The sequence below is a fragment of the Mastigoproctus giganteus genome, chromosome 12 (assembly GCF_048544385.1).
Source record: "Mastigoproctus giganteus isolate SK-2022 chromosome 12, ASM4854438v1, whole genome shotgun sequence".
NCBI lineage: Eukaryota > Metazoa > Arthropoda > Arachnida > Uropygi > Thelyphonidae > Mastigoproctus > Mastigoproctus giganteus.
This window is the reverse complement of record NC_143586.1, coordinates 132,264,921-132,279,577: the sequence shown is the minus strand read 5'-3', so window position 1 is coordinate 132,279,577 and position 14,657 is coordinate 132,264,921. Positions and strand designations below refer to the sequence as shown.

At 38.6% G+C, this 14,657-nt stretch overlaps 1 protein-coding gene across 1 annotated transcript in view; it reads right to left on the bottom strand.

The window, feature by feature from the left end:
• The window catches only part of FucTA (glycoprotein 3-alpha-L-fucosyltransferase A), a 305,570-nt gene that overhangs the window by 220,256 nt on the left and 70,657 nt on the right, over positions 1-14,657 (bottom strand). The window lies entirely within an intron of this gene.

The window sequence follows — 14,657 nt, the reverse complement described above, 5'->3', positions numbered from 1 at the left end:
TACAGACAGCAGCTATTCAATCTAAAAGAAAAAAAGGCAGCAAACCCTATGCCAATATCAATAATTAGCTAATTAGAAAGCCGCGTGCCGTTAATTTATAGCCTCCCTTCAACAGCCCGCTATTTCGACATTTTTACAATACTGAAATACAATTCTGCTAATTAAACCGCATTAGTGATTAAAAAAAACTAAAAACGCGGTACTCATACCGTAATTAAATATTGATTATCCCCCCCCCCCCAAGTAAAAACGCCTCGCGAATTCGTCCTTCCAACAGAAATGCATTACCAAAAATACTGCGCAAAAAGTGCTTCCACCAAGCGGCAATAATGAGCAGTAATGATGGGATTGGTGTGGTGCAATTTTCATTAAAGTTCCAACTCAATTTTTCCGTAAGGGTAAGTGTGGAATTAACACAAGTTACCAGCTAATATTTAATACTAATTGGCATAAAAACCGTTGCGCCCCGTTCCCTCCCCCAACAACGACTGTTTTTTCTCAGGGGAAGACGCTAATTCCCATGAAGATGAGAACAGTTTCGAGGGGAGGAGGCTTAACGATGATTGGTACTTAACCTCTCGATGTAGCGTTGAGAATTTGGCTATCCATGATGGAACATGAAACTCGCTTGAACAATGCTGAAAGCTTACACCAAAATATTCAACGTAAATACGAATTGTTACAAAAATCGGGTAAATATAAACTAATCCTAACTCTCAACACCCGAAGAAATATGCGAGGGTGATAATGGCGCAAGGTATCAACCAGTTTTATGATGGAATTGCGTAAAACTGAACACCTTTATTCCATTATGTTTGAAGAATGTAGGATTAATGGAGTTGTTCAGATGCGTGCTTGAACGCTCAAACGTAGACAGCTTAAAATGCAACAAGGTTGTCATCGGTGGTTAAATATTTGCAGAATAAACATTTCGCAGCGAGTGAATTTCATCAGGGCATGATGGATACTTTGCAGGGAAGATCCGCGTCGTCAACGAGAGCATTATGTTAAAAGATACTGTAAATATTTTAACTTCTTTCGTTTATTATTCTGGCATAAATTGGGAACTCTTTTTAACCTCTTTTCAAATTAGATTGGTCACAAATATAGGTCTAGTAGATCTGAATTGATAGGTCTCAAATAACAACTGAATTCAACAATGCGCAGAACTATTCAAAGCCCTGTTTCAACCATACCACGCGCAGGGAATTAAAGAAATTGGAATTGGGAACAAAGTCATGTGGTCAGACGAATCACGATACACCTTATTTTGCACTTACAGAATGCAGAGAGTGTGGCTAAAATCTCTTCAAAGCGATGGACGCTGCTTGCCTTGTTAAGACAACCCAATCATCTGGGAGGTGGTATCATAGTGTAGGGAATGTTTTGTTGGCACTGTCTGGGTATGTTGACACAGGTGGAAGGTCGAATGTCATCCAAGGAGTATCTGGATTTTGTATCACATCTACTGCACCCTGAATGTTACACCTTTATCCCGAAGATGGCTACTTTTTGAATGCCAATGCAATATTGCATTGTGCCAGAGTGATTCCGTGAACTTGGCACTGTTTTCTATGATCTTCCCTGGCTCCCGACATTAACGTGATCTAAATCCTATTGAAAATGCGTGGGATATGCTGGAGAGAACTATTCAACAACAAATTCCTCTTACTTCAACTTTCTCTCAGCTACGCGATTATTTTGCTGCAGGAATGTTTGCAATTTGACCAAAACTCACTAAAATACCTTATAGAATCCACGTCGCGCCGTATACTTGCTGTTGCGTGTTGTCAAAACAAGGGCGGATCGATTCGATACTGGGTAGTTTAACAATTGTATCAGTTTTTATTAATATGGAGCTGTTTCAAAAGTAATATCTTGTTCTTGTGAAAAGACATTTAGTCAGAGAAAAACGAAACGACACAAACGAAGGCACAATGATGCAGCATTCTTCGAAATGCCAATCGCATTCAGGCAGGGTGCAGTCTTACCAACCAGGTGCCAGGACACCGCTTAACTTTTTACTTTTCAAACGTAATTCATATTAGAGAAAAATTGGGACACTTAAATTAAAACAGTCCGATTTTGTCCGTGTACCCACCTTATTGGGTACACCGACAAAATAGCAAGTAGATTCACTTTAGCTCTCAGAAAGCCTGGATCCGTTCGTGTCACGAACTCAAGGTGTCGAAATAGTACCAGAGGGATGCTGGTACTCTTTCGACACCTTGATAGAGTACCAGAGGGATGCTGGTCCAATTGTTGACTCATTTGCTTCTTACAAGCCTAATTAAAAAGTAGTTGTTGCAAATAGTATAATTGTGAATCTTTGATTCAGAGCTCGTTCCACTTCACCTCAAAGATGAGTCTCGACTGGACTGAGAACTACGTATGCCCTCCCCTCCGCATTAGGCTGAATTCACTCTCACTTTCCTGGAACCAGTTCTGTACAATTCTGGTGCACTCTTGGAAGAACTCATTAATCGAAGTGCACCATGGTAGTACTCCCAACACCATTAGCCTACACTGTTGACCTCTGAGATGCTATTTTCGTCATGTTTTTGTCCTCTATCGTGAGACTAGATTTGTCCAATTAGGCAACGATTCTTTTTTCTTTCCTTCAATGTCCAAGTGTTGGCGTTCTTGAGCCAAACTCCTTGGAAAGATTTCCGACATCGCAGGATGGGATCCGACGGTTAGTTTGGTTGTTGGTTTGTTGTTTAATGGCACAAGGGCTGCTAAGGGTCAGTTTGGTAAAAATCACATGGTTACGTTGGCAATCTAGCGGGAAAAAAAAAAACTTAGTTTCGCCTCCAACGTACTGTAAGAGTACTACACTCTTACAATTAAGATATTTATTTATGTGAAATAAACTCGAGTAGTGCAGAGAAAACTGGGAATTAAGGTTTGAATATGAGAATTAACTTTTGAATAGCAAGAGTGAATATGGTAAATATTAAGGTTGGAAAACACTGTATTTAGAAATAGGGAGGTTATAAATGTGTGAATTAAAATAGCATTTAAATGGAGACCAGAAGGAACAAGTACTGTAAATGCAGATGTGTAGAAAGAAGGTGAACTAAGAGTTTACAAAATAGTGGCCGTACTAGGGAAGGAGTACCATTTGTTTTAAAATTTCTAAAGGGTTGTAACGAGGGGGGAAAAATAGGACCCAATTAAGCGTTTTGATGTAAGCCGCACCTGCGTTTACGTAGAAAGGACCGCGCCAGAGGTGGCAATTTTAGGTAAGTTGGCGACATTTAGCAAGGAACATGAAAATAGGTATTTTTGGAGACGATCGACATACATAAGAGTTGTAATGCGGGAGTTCTAAATAAATAGGAAAGCAAGGAAATTACAAGAGAAGCGTTTGGTTTGTTCACAAGGGAGACGGGTGTGGTAACTTTTTTTTTTTAGCAAATAAGGAGTTGAAAATTGAAGTAGTGTATTGGATTGGTTGAGGGTCCTGTGGGAGGCATTCCAAACTTCTTAAAGAAAGGTTCGGGAGAGAGTTGAAAAAGGTTTTTTAGAGTGAGAGTCGTGAGTTACAGGTTGAATTTAGTTTTTTGGAGCTCTGTGTTTGGAATTCGTGGAGGTGGGATGAAGAAGAAAAAAGGGCCATTGAGGAGGTGAGAACATGGCGAGCGAGTTGGAGCTCGGAAACAGAAGTGCTAGAGACCTGAGACAAAAAGAAACGAAATGGGAAAGTAGTGATGGGCGATGACGTGCGAATTTAAGGTGTTATTTTTGGGAGTGTGGAATGTGTTCTTAAGTTAAAGTGGTGTTGGCCAGTCGCTGGGTGGTCGGCGTGTCTAGCAACGTAATTGCATACTGTATCTCTGAAGTTAAACAAAAAATATGTAGAAAGCACATGCGTCTAGGGTCCGGTCCGTCGAGACTGAGCTAGGTATGCAGATATGCGAGTCGAGAAGTCTACGTGAGAAGGAGTGTCCAGTCCACGAGCCCCCGAAGAAGAGATAGACCGCCAGAAAGATTTGAAACGGATGTGAGAAGCCTGTCTGCCATGGAAGAAAACAGTGCCAAAGAATTGAAATAGAGGCCCATTTCGGAACGTAAGTGTATTCTAGTTATAGACTCATTAGCTGTAGAGTCTGAGAAACTGTTTGATAGTTTCTTTCAAAGGAATTCTTTTTGTAATGTACAATTAAGTTATTAAGTTGGGTTATAGACAAAGTTAATGACCATGAAATGTAATGGTACAACAGGGGTAAAGAAGAAAAAACAAATAAAGGAATTAATAGTAGAATGAGAATGTGGTAATCTATATTATTATTCTAGACAATGTGTTAACGGATGATATAACAGATAAGATTCTAGGTAATGTGTTAATATGTAAAGGGAAGAAATACTTATTTTTATTGAGAAACCTTGAGAGAAAAGGGGCCCTTCCCGGTATCAGAACAGGGAAGTAACAACGATGCTTGTGAGTGAGGTTGTAGTAAGCCTATTAAAGTGGGTACACGTGTACATAACTGCTAAGATTCTTCAAAGTTTCATGGATAGTTAAAAATCGAAGCTTACCTGAATTAAATGCAGCGAGAAATCTCAGATGAAGATCGTTAAAGAACTTTCCAAGTGCAGGAATCAAAGGAGAGTTTAAAAAATAAGAAATATGACGTTAAACTCTAACGAAGCCTTCGAAAGCTCCCACAATGCTAAGAGAACATCATAATGCGGGATTTCGCACAAAATGCAATAAAAAAAAGTAAAAAAAAAATTCTTTTCAAAATCAATTTCCCCTTTTACCACTACTAAGGCTTCCACCTCGCATATTTCTTAATTGTTAAGATCAATGGCTTCTCGCCACATACGATATCCTGACAGTGATGAACTTGACGATAAGTTTCTAGCGAATACACTTCCGGTATTTCTTTCGTTCATATTACTTTTTGAACCAAAGATTAACGAGGCCAAAAAAGAAGAATTTCTTCTCCCGCTTGATTACACAACGGCGGTTACTGACAGGCTTAAGCCAGGTTTTATTTGCTCCTTTCTATGAACTGCATTGCATTTCTTAGGAATTAATCTTGTCGCTCCCATCTCTACTTGCCCAAATATACTCTACACTGGATTTGAAAATTAATTCTGCGCGAGATAAATGTGCAATCAAGTAGCCACATGCGCTAGTTTAAAACGAGGGCCGCGTGGAAAACAATTAGGTACCGCGGCGTTGTGGTATGCTGCACTTGGCAACCATATCACGCGCTGGCATAAGATATTAAAATACAGCGCCTCTTTTCGGAGAGTGAATTTTTAAAAAGTTGCAAACTGCATTACTGGAATTGGAAAAAGCAAAAGAGATTATAGTGCACGAAATTAATTAATTTTTTTTCCATTTATGTTATCTGTACGGTGTTATCGCTCTTAAAACAAATCAAACGAAAACATTGCTGGAATACTGTTTTCAATTTGGAATTCACAAAGCATATATCTCATTTATCTTAAGTGATATTCCTGTTAAATAAAGGTTTAATGTGTTCTACTTCTAACATTTCTATATTCGAATCAAATTTCTTATCTAGAGCGTTTATAGCCGTACCACCGTCAAAGTTAGACGTATCTTTATAAGCGAGTTCAGGGACCGAGTTCCACTTGTGCAGGATGAAAAACTAGGACTAGAGCCCCAACTGAAGTCCGCTTTAAACAGGATATAAAAAAAGTACAAAATTAGTTTTTTCCCCTCAACGTTCAATACACTTGTTCCACATTTATCTGCTAAGAGTTCAATTCTTAAAAATTCGGGTTGAGCATCAAACCATCTTCCACATCTGTTCTTAGCTCTTCACCTTTAAAATGACCTCCATGATGATGAGACCTCACTTGGAGCCTGATCTGAAATGGAGGGATTGTTTAATTATTCAAATCCACATTCACGAATTTAAGTCTGCGCAACCCTGGTTTTGTACACGAGTGAATTGTCAAGGTTAAGCAAAACTCGTCAACACAACTTTCCTCGTATCTTTTTTTGCGAATTGAAATTTTTAACTTTAGCCTTCGGCTGGCGTGAGTTTCCTTGTTATTGTGGTTTTAGGTGCAATGTAATCAATTAATAACGATCCTTTTGCTTTAGTACAAAACTGGGGTCAACACTTGTCCAGCTCAACGGTACACGACACTATACATAATCCAACTTTAAACCTCTGGCATTGACACTGTTCTATTTCCCACCCACAAAGTATACTACGCGGAGATGGGGGAAACCCCTGGTGCCGTTTGACACTAAAGACACTACTTGTCCAGCTGATGATTGGGCTCTAAGCTCTCCGGGATTGGAAATCCCTGCTTCAACTGCATGCTTTCTAATTTGGATTCAGGATTATTAAAATGTAGCCAAACCCCAGTCACCCAACGGGATAAAAAGGTATCTTGATTAGCGATAATTAATTTTAGTCTTTTGATGACTCCTATCCTCTGCTGTTTGTCGTGGATGAAAAGGTTTCAAAGAACCAATCTTGCACAAACGTTGGACATTCCCAAATGTATTATTGTTAAAAATACATCCATGGGAAACAAATACTAAGTTCAAACACTAAGCATTCTGTTTTTTTAAATTTTTCTTCAACAATGGCAACGGTTTCAGAATTAATTATTTGAGATGGCCGACCGGACCTTGGACCATCCTCAACTAACTCTGGTCTTTTCTTTTAAAAACTCTGCGGCTCATCTTGCAACAGTCGCATAACTGGGATACCTCCCCAAACACTTTAGTCATTCTTTAATGAATTTCTTCATCATTTCTGCCCTCTTTGGCCAAAAATTTGATTACTGAACGATGCTCCATTTACTGGATATTCATTCTTTTTCCATCTAACAACATTAAAATAAAATAAAATTTCAGAAACTGCATATGACAGTGATATACAATGTTTTTCATAAGAAATTAAGCTATCAAATATAATCTATCCTATAATTTATCAATACATTTTACAGACCTGTTCTCAAAACACTTTGCCCACCCCTCATAATGCTAATCCAAAAGACAAGAATTAAGTTGACACTACGGAAGATCACCGCACAGGGATCGTTGCTGTTGTCATACTTAAACTCGTTTTATGAAAGTAACAAAAACACTGCTTGCTAAATCACTCCAACCTGTCACCATGTTTAAAAATTTCACATCTTTATGACACTACTGGTTATGATCAGTTGACTTCTGGGAATTCTCGGTATCGGACCAGTTCCGTTTATTCAAGATAGTCAACCATCTTCTGCATTAGCCATGAATAACAACACGGAAGTTATGAGCTATCATTTGTAATGTTAATGAACACCTGTCACAGCTACTCCAACATATACCTAATCTTCGGCTCTACCTGTGCATGATTGAGTGCGCTCAGAAGTAGACTTGTATACATTGTTTCCACACAGTGGAAGCAAAACGAATATGCAGAGAAACAGGAATTAGCTTCTACACCAGTTACTGAAGTCTACTGCAATCCTAACCCTGTTCAAATATTCACGAAATCGTGCAAAAAAAAATAAAAATGACTATTTTCGGCTTGCTTAATGTTGCCAGCCACATTAAGACAACCGAAATTGCGAAAAGATATGGTATGATGCCTATAAATTGTGTGGTCTAAGTTTGGGTTATTTTTTTCGGGATGAAAAATCCCAGATAAATGAAGATTGGAGATAAATGAACCAGTAAAAACACGGTTAACTAGAAATATAACTTTCGGTGAGTTTTAGGGGAAGTGTAGCCCCTTTTTTGCTTCGAGTAGTAACAAATACCGCTCTAAGTTGAAGTACAAACAAAACAAAATTAAATTTAACGACAAAAGCAAGTTTCCCCTTAATTATAATGTCGTCAGTCTTTAAATAAAATCCAGATGCATCAATTTTCAACTCCATCTTGTTAGCACAATGTGTTTCAACACATTACGGGTTCGTTTATATCCAATGGACTCATAGTGGTAAAACATTCACAAAATAAATGTCTCGGCCAAGGCTTGCTTAGGTTTAAAACGACGTCCGTTAACGCTAGATGGAAATCGGGCTTTCAACGGAAATTGCTACCATTAAGACTACAGCCAGCGAAGCTGTACGTCCGCTACATTCGGGAAGGAATTAAGAGCAATGCTCGGCTCCCACTGTTCAATTCCAAAATGGCCCCTTAAATGGATTAAATAACTATAATTAGATCCATGAAGTCGATTTCATTTGACCCACTAATACAATGGCAAGAGACACGTAATGAAACAGAAATATGGACATGATTCTGCTCTTTCTCTAATGAATCGAATCATCCTCAGATGGCGACTTGGCCGAAATTTTGTTATTGTCAAGGGAGGCAACAGAGGCCATAAAAGAAGCAGAGGCAGCTACGTTGACTTTTACGGTCCTCTTTATGGTCCAACACACCACACAACTCGGCCATAGTTAATTAGCTCTTTTCTGTTCATAGCAGGACCAAATCACAAACATAATTGCAGCATTTAGTCACAAATATCAGGGTAACTTAGAGTAACATGGATCCGTTTGATTTAACGATAAGATCTCTATTAGATGTTAGAAAATTTAAGCTCTCACAAACCAATGAATATGAAAGAAAAATCTATTAGGAATCCGTATTATTTAGTCATGTTAGCAAACAGTGATTTTTCTGCACACTTCTTTTGGTCTCACCTTGTGTTAAATCGTCATTCAGTTGTCAAGTGCTGCAATAGTGGGGTGGTCAGTCTTCAAACCGACGATGACTTGTGGAAAAAGGCACGAATTCGAATCCCATCCTAACCGATACTTCCATCGGCTTTGTTCCACAAGATTGCTGAGTTAGTCAGTCTCGGGCGAGGATCGAAGAACACTACTGATGATTATTGTCGCACATGGCCTTAGTTGCCGTGGAGCTGAACACGCAGAATAATGATTAAAGTAACAATTTAATTTCAAATTAAAAATTGACACCGGAGATCGTTGGTATTTGCATATTTTGTCCGAAGTTAGTTCTGACAAGGCCCCACCTCACATTCCTTTCTGCCTGAGGTAGATAACTAAGATAAGAAGATAGCGACACTTTGTACGTCTGAGGGCGATGATAATTACAGGGCATGGTGTCAGATCTACATTATGTGATCTTTGTATTAGTCTAAATGATAGGTACTGTGTTCTCTACCAAGATAAGAGGGCTTTTATGGAAGAACTGGCAAGGACATACAGCTGCCGAGATTGTTAAGGAGTCATATTTATATTTTATAAAAATTTTAGTTTGTGTATAATTGAAGGCAAAGTTTTATTGTAAATACTTGATGTTTTGGATTAGTTTATAGTTTTTATATATACATTGTGAATGTGAAGGAAATTTTTTTGGCTGAGTCACGATTGCAACATTAAATTGTTAGATTTAATACAGAAAGATCAATCTCCCCGGGAGAGGGGCAGTAACCCGCCCTGTTAGATCTGGGTGATTTATAAGAGTTTTTTAATAAATTTGGTTGAGTAGTTAAGCGTGGATAAGCTATTACTCAGGTAGCGCATTCACACAAGAAGTGTGATGTATATGATGATGATCACCAATATATACACTAAATTGGATTTGCATTAGCAGAAACTACCTAATCCCTCTTAGGGCCACCTTTTAATACAGCCCGTACTTGCCTTGCAGAACATTGTGATACTATCACATCACTGCTATATGGTATCTTGTGGTAGCTCTATCCATGCTAAAATGCTCTGTACTCTCATGGCCATAGTATCCAGTGTCCTTCTCCAGCAGGTGGTCCCAAACATTCTCAATTGAGTTAAGATAGGGTGAACTGTGTGACCATGGGAAGAGAATTCATTGCCTTCTTTTTAAAACAAATTAACAACCTGCCGGTCATTGTAGCATGGCTCGTTTTCTTGTTGATAGACTACGAAATTGTCTGGATACACTGTCATCATGAAAGGGTGACCTAGTCGGCGTTCCGATCGAGTTGTTGATTAGCGGTGATCAGAGGACCCAGAGCATGCCTCGAAAACAGCCTCTACCTCTGCCTCCAGAGCGCCATGGCTTCATTATGCTTCTTTTTTTTTCTGCCACAGATTTCGGTGGTCAGGCGTTGGTGCTGACATGCCCATGCAAGCCGCAAGCTTCTTGTGTCGCAGTGAGCATGGACATACGTGATGGCCGTTAACTACCATAGCCTATACGAACTAATGTCTGGCGCATAATAGATATTGGTCTTGCTATTCCTACGTTGTACTGGGTGGTTAACTGGGTCACTGTGCTACACCGCTACTATTTTCAGAGAAGACTACGCTCACCACGGGCATCGATCACACCTGACCTTTTGCTAGTTTTTCTACCACTATTGAGCTACTCACGTTAGTCTTGTGACACCGTAGAACGGAATCGCTGAACTATGTTAGCTGTTGTCTAGACACTGCCACTTGCACGTCTTGCCTCCACAATTATTCCACCTTCGAAATCGGAAAGATCTCGAGCGGACCAATTCTTCCTGATACTCAAACTGATCGCCACATGTATGCTAACTACAATCTTATATTAGCCGTTCTCAACGTTGAGCCTTCACCAGCGTCATAGATTAGTACATTCCTACACAAGGGGGGGGGGGGGGGGGGTGTTGCTAGTGCAAAACCAACTCACTATACAGGGTGTATCGTAAATAGTGGTCCAGAGTAAAGGAGTCGGTACACTGTTCTTAGGTATCACGTACAGGAATTTCAGTTACTTTTAGTCAAGATTCTCGGAAAAAAATAAATTTATTTATTTTTTTTAAATTTCTGTGTCTTGCATCACTAATTTGCCTATAATTTCAACAAATATCAATATTTTTTAATTCTGTTTTTTTATTATTACTCCTGAATAGGTGCACTATCGTAAACAAGTACATTCAACTAATTTAAAGTCAAAGGTTTTTAAAGAAATTCATTTTTTTTCTATTTCGATACTCATCTCCAAAAAGTCATGTGACTTTAGGTGCCTATTGTCTAAAAAAAAAAAAAAAAAAAAAAAAGTACTACATTGTCAGTGCCCATTAATTTAAAAAAATCATTATTAAATCAAGATTCTAAAATGGTACAACATTAATTGCTAACAGTTCAGAAAAAAAAAGTTATTGGCATTTAAAACAAAAAGCAGCTTAATTGCCTAAGATATTTTGGATTCAAAGCTGTTTTATTTTAAGTTCTTTGATTGGGTTTTTTGAAATAAAACATTCTTTTCAAATTAACTATTTATTTCAACTAAACGAAATGCTCAAAATGGCCACCATTAGCGTGATGCATGCTCTGCATCGCCGAATAAAAGATCGTTTGAGTCTGCGAGCAAATCCGTTTGCATTAATTTCTTCAGCCGCTGTTTGAATCATTTGACGCAATTGTTCGACAGAAGTGATTTCCTCTTTGTAGACCTTTTCTTTCAGACACCCCCAGTAGAAAAAAATCTAGTGGGTTGAGATCCGCTGAACGTGGTGGCCATAAAATTGGGCCTAACCGCCCAATCCATCTTTGTGGAAAAGTTTGATTTAAATGTTCTCGTACAATAACAGCGAAGTGAGCGGGACAGCCAATATTGATATTTGTTGAAATTATAGGCAAATTAGTGATGCAAGACACAGAAATTTTAAAAAAAAATAATTTATTTTTTTCCGAGAATCTTGACTAAAAGTAACTGAAATTCCTGTACGTGATACCTAAGAACACAGTGTACCGACTCCTTTACTCTGGACCACTATTTACGATACACCCTGTATACTACTATACCACGGTGGTTCTCAGTTCTGATTGCGTACAGCCTTGTGAACCACCTTACTTCTCTAAGTTCTATGCAAAGAATAGCACAAGGCGTACTGCAGTAAATGGCAATTTATATGAATTCTTTAATTTGGAAATCTGCCAAAACTCTCCAATGACGTTCTTTTCAAGTAGACTTGTCGTTACGAGAGATTGGCTGCCAAACCGAAGCCTGGGCGTCTCACCGAGAAAGAGGACGGTAAATTGAAAGTCACCTTGAATCAGTATGTACGAGTAAAATACTATTTCTAGCAATGATTAACTCTTCTTCTCAAAGGACTATTCGTTTACCATTTGTTCCTGGTATGTGTGTATAGCTGAATATCATCATCCTTCTCTTTCTTGGCGATTCCCCTTCTACTTATGACTCTTGTTCGTACTCTCTCGGCTGGTGCAGCATAAGCCTCAGACTTCCTTGCACCATATGGCTAATAATAATATAACCAAGAGCACAAAATACGTTGTATATTGAGTAGTGGCAGCCAAAGTATCTTTACTTGAAGCGCCCGATTGTTTCTGAAATAAGAGTTTAACCTGACCCTTACGCCACTGCTCAATTTATCCACGCTTATTTTGCATTAACGTTTTTCAAGCTTGAAGAAACACTAAATTAAAAACAAGCCTCTGCGTTTGAAGATGTGGAGACAGAAACGAAAACCTTATTTAAATCGTGTTAACTCGTGAATTGCAAAGAACAAGTTTAAACGAAGCAAATTTGAAGTTTTTTCAAAAATTTATGGTCATTAAAAAGAATTTAATAAATTTCAACGAACATGAATTTAACCATAAAGGTCACACCAAGTTCCAACGTCGTTTTGTAAGAAGCAGAGACCTTCGAAAATATCTTAGTCGATCAAGAGTATATCTGGAGACCTAACCAGTACAGGCACTCGACCCGTGGATATTTAATATTAAAGTAAAACGGAACTAATTGCAGGTAGAATACACCTTTAAGGTCTCCAATAATTCTTTGGCGAATCAAAATTGGGTTTCGTAGCCACGTGACAACGTAGAGAATTAATTATGATGGATAATCTGATTATCTTGTCAGAGCACCTCCGATTATCCACAAACCCCCAGCTCAATTTCGACCGCCTGCATTTTTCGCCGCCCTATTACCATGCGAGCCATGTTCCTAAGGAGTGAGCAAGAACTACTCTGTGAACAACTGAAATTTAAATCGTCTAAGATTTGATTAGCCTTCACTGGTAACGCAATTTCGTGGAAAAGTTGATACAGATCTATGTAGGAAGGTGAACCCTGTCTTTTTCCTTAACTGCAAAAGAAAATTCTCGGCATGATTAATACGCTCAGTATGAGTTTTGCTGGTGGAAGGGATTTGATCTGTGTCAGTTGACTGAATACAGGAGAGCACTTAATATCATCAAGAGATCAAACCACAACATCAAACGAACGTAGAGATTAAAAAATGTCGGGCTAAACCTCAACGCACCCCTACTGATACGTACACCCAGAAAATTATCTCATCCGGTGCTTTGAATTAGTAATGAGGAAGCTAACGATGTCATATGATAGGTTACAGCTGCTCTCTGCCAAAAACAGAAAAATTCCGCATAATGCTATGCCAAGATAATTGCAGCTAACGCGAAAAAAAGGAAAACTTCAAAATTAATTACGATAATTCCAGAAGTAATCATTCTGTCGGTTAACAGGTGGAAAATTTAATTATCGTAAATGTGTAATCATCTAACCCGGCACCTCTGAACAAAACGATCCCTTGGGAATAAGTTTAAAAGAAATGGAACTGCGCGTATTCAGTTCATATTTTAAAGCTTATTCTTGCTACAAAAAAAAATCTGGCATAGCAACGCTTATTATAAAAAAAGGTACACGTGTGGAAATGTCATTAATTACGACATGTTTATCCAATTGCCAGACATTTCCTGTTTCTCGCTCTTAGACAACATCTATTAATGGCAATAGAAGTTTTAAATGTAACAAAGGATGTCCTCTCGCATTTTGCACAATAATTGATTTCCTTAATTTGAGAAAACGAAGGAAATCTGTTTAAATAACGGATGAAAAATTACCGGTAATGCAAATACTCGTATTGGCATTGTCGGTTTACACAATGAATGGCTGCATCAAATGATCACTTAGTTGGTTTTCGAGGTCCCTTCAAGAAGTATCCGAATTATGCTGGTCGTTTAAGATTGAGGCAACGGATCATGCTGCAGAGATGCATGACGTGTTTGGCCTGCTTTAATCTTTTCGGGCACAAAAAAAAAATAAATAAGTAAATAAATCAAAACATCGAATTTCAACTTGGCCTTTTTGTACGTATGACGTCAGCTGATGGTTGATGAATGCGCACCTTGTTCTAAACAGACGGAAATTTTAAATTTGCGCTAACTCAAGGGGTCCATGTCAATTCGTTATACGACAGTTCGGCGTATGCTATATTTCGGTGAAAGCCAATTGGTGGCTACGACGATTCGGACTATCACGCAGATATCAGAGATACAAAATCAGTGAAATAAAAAAAAGGTTTAAGATCCATAGCGTGTGGAAAACGAGCTGGTTCAATCCCCATCACAAAGGAGGAATTTTTATGGGTGTGTGCTTAGTTCTTTCTCCCGCTTAGTAACTCCAGTCTTTTTATGAAACAAAAAAAATGGCAAATAGACACTACGATATATTCAATTCACACGCATTATAACGCCTCACGACCTTAGTTGTTTGGTGCAAACATAAACACCCTTTTAACTTGCAGTCCTCCATGCTAACTTAGTGACTCTTGGCGTACCATCCCTCAGAAACGTCGTGAACTGCCACGGGCCCCTGGTAAAAACGCTTTATTGAGCTAGACCGTTTTTCCATGCAGGGGATTCGGATTCCAATTAAGACCCTTACACAAATCTCCAGGGGAGCTTACCTGCCTA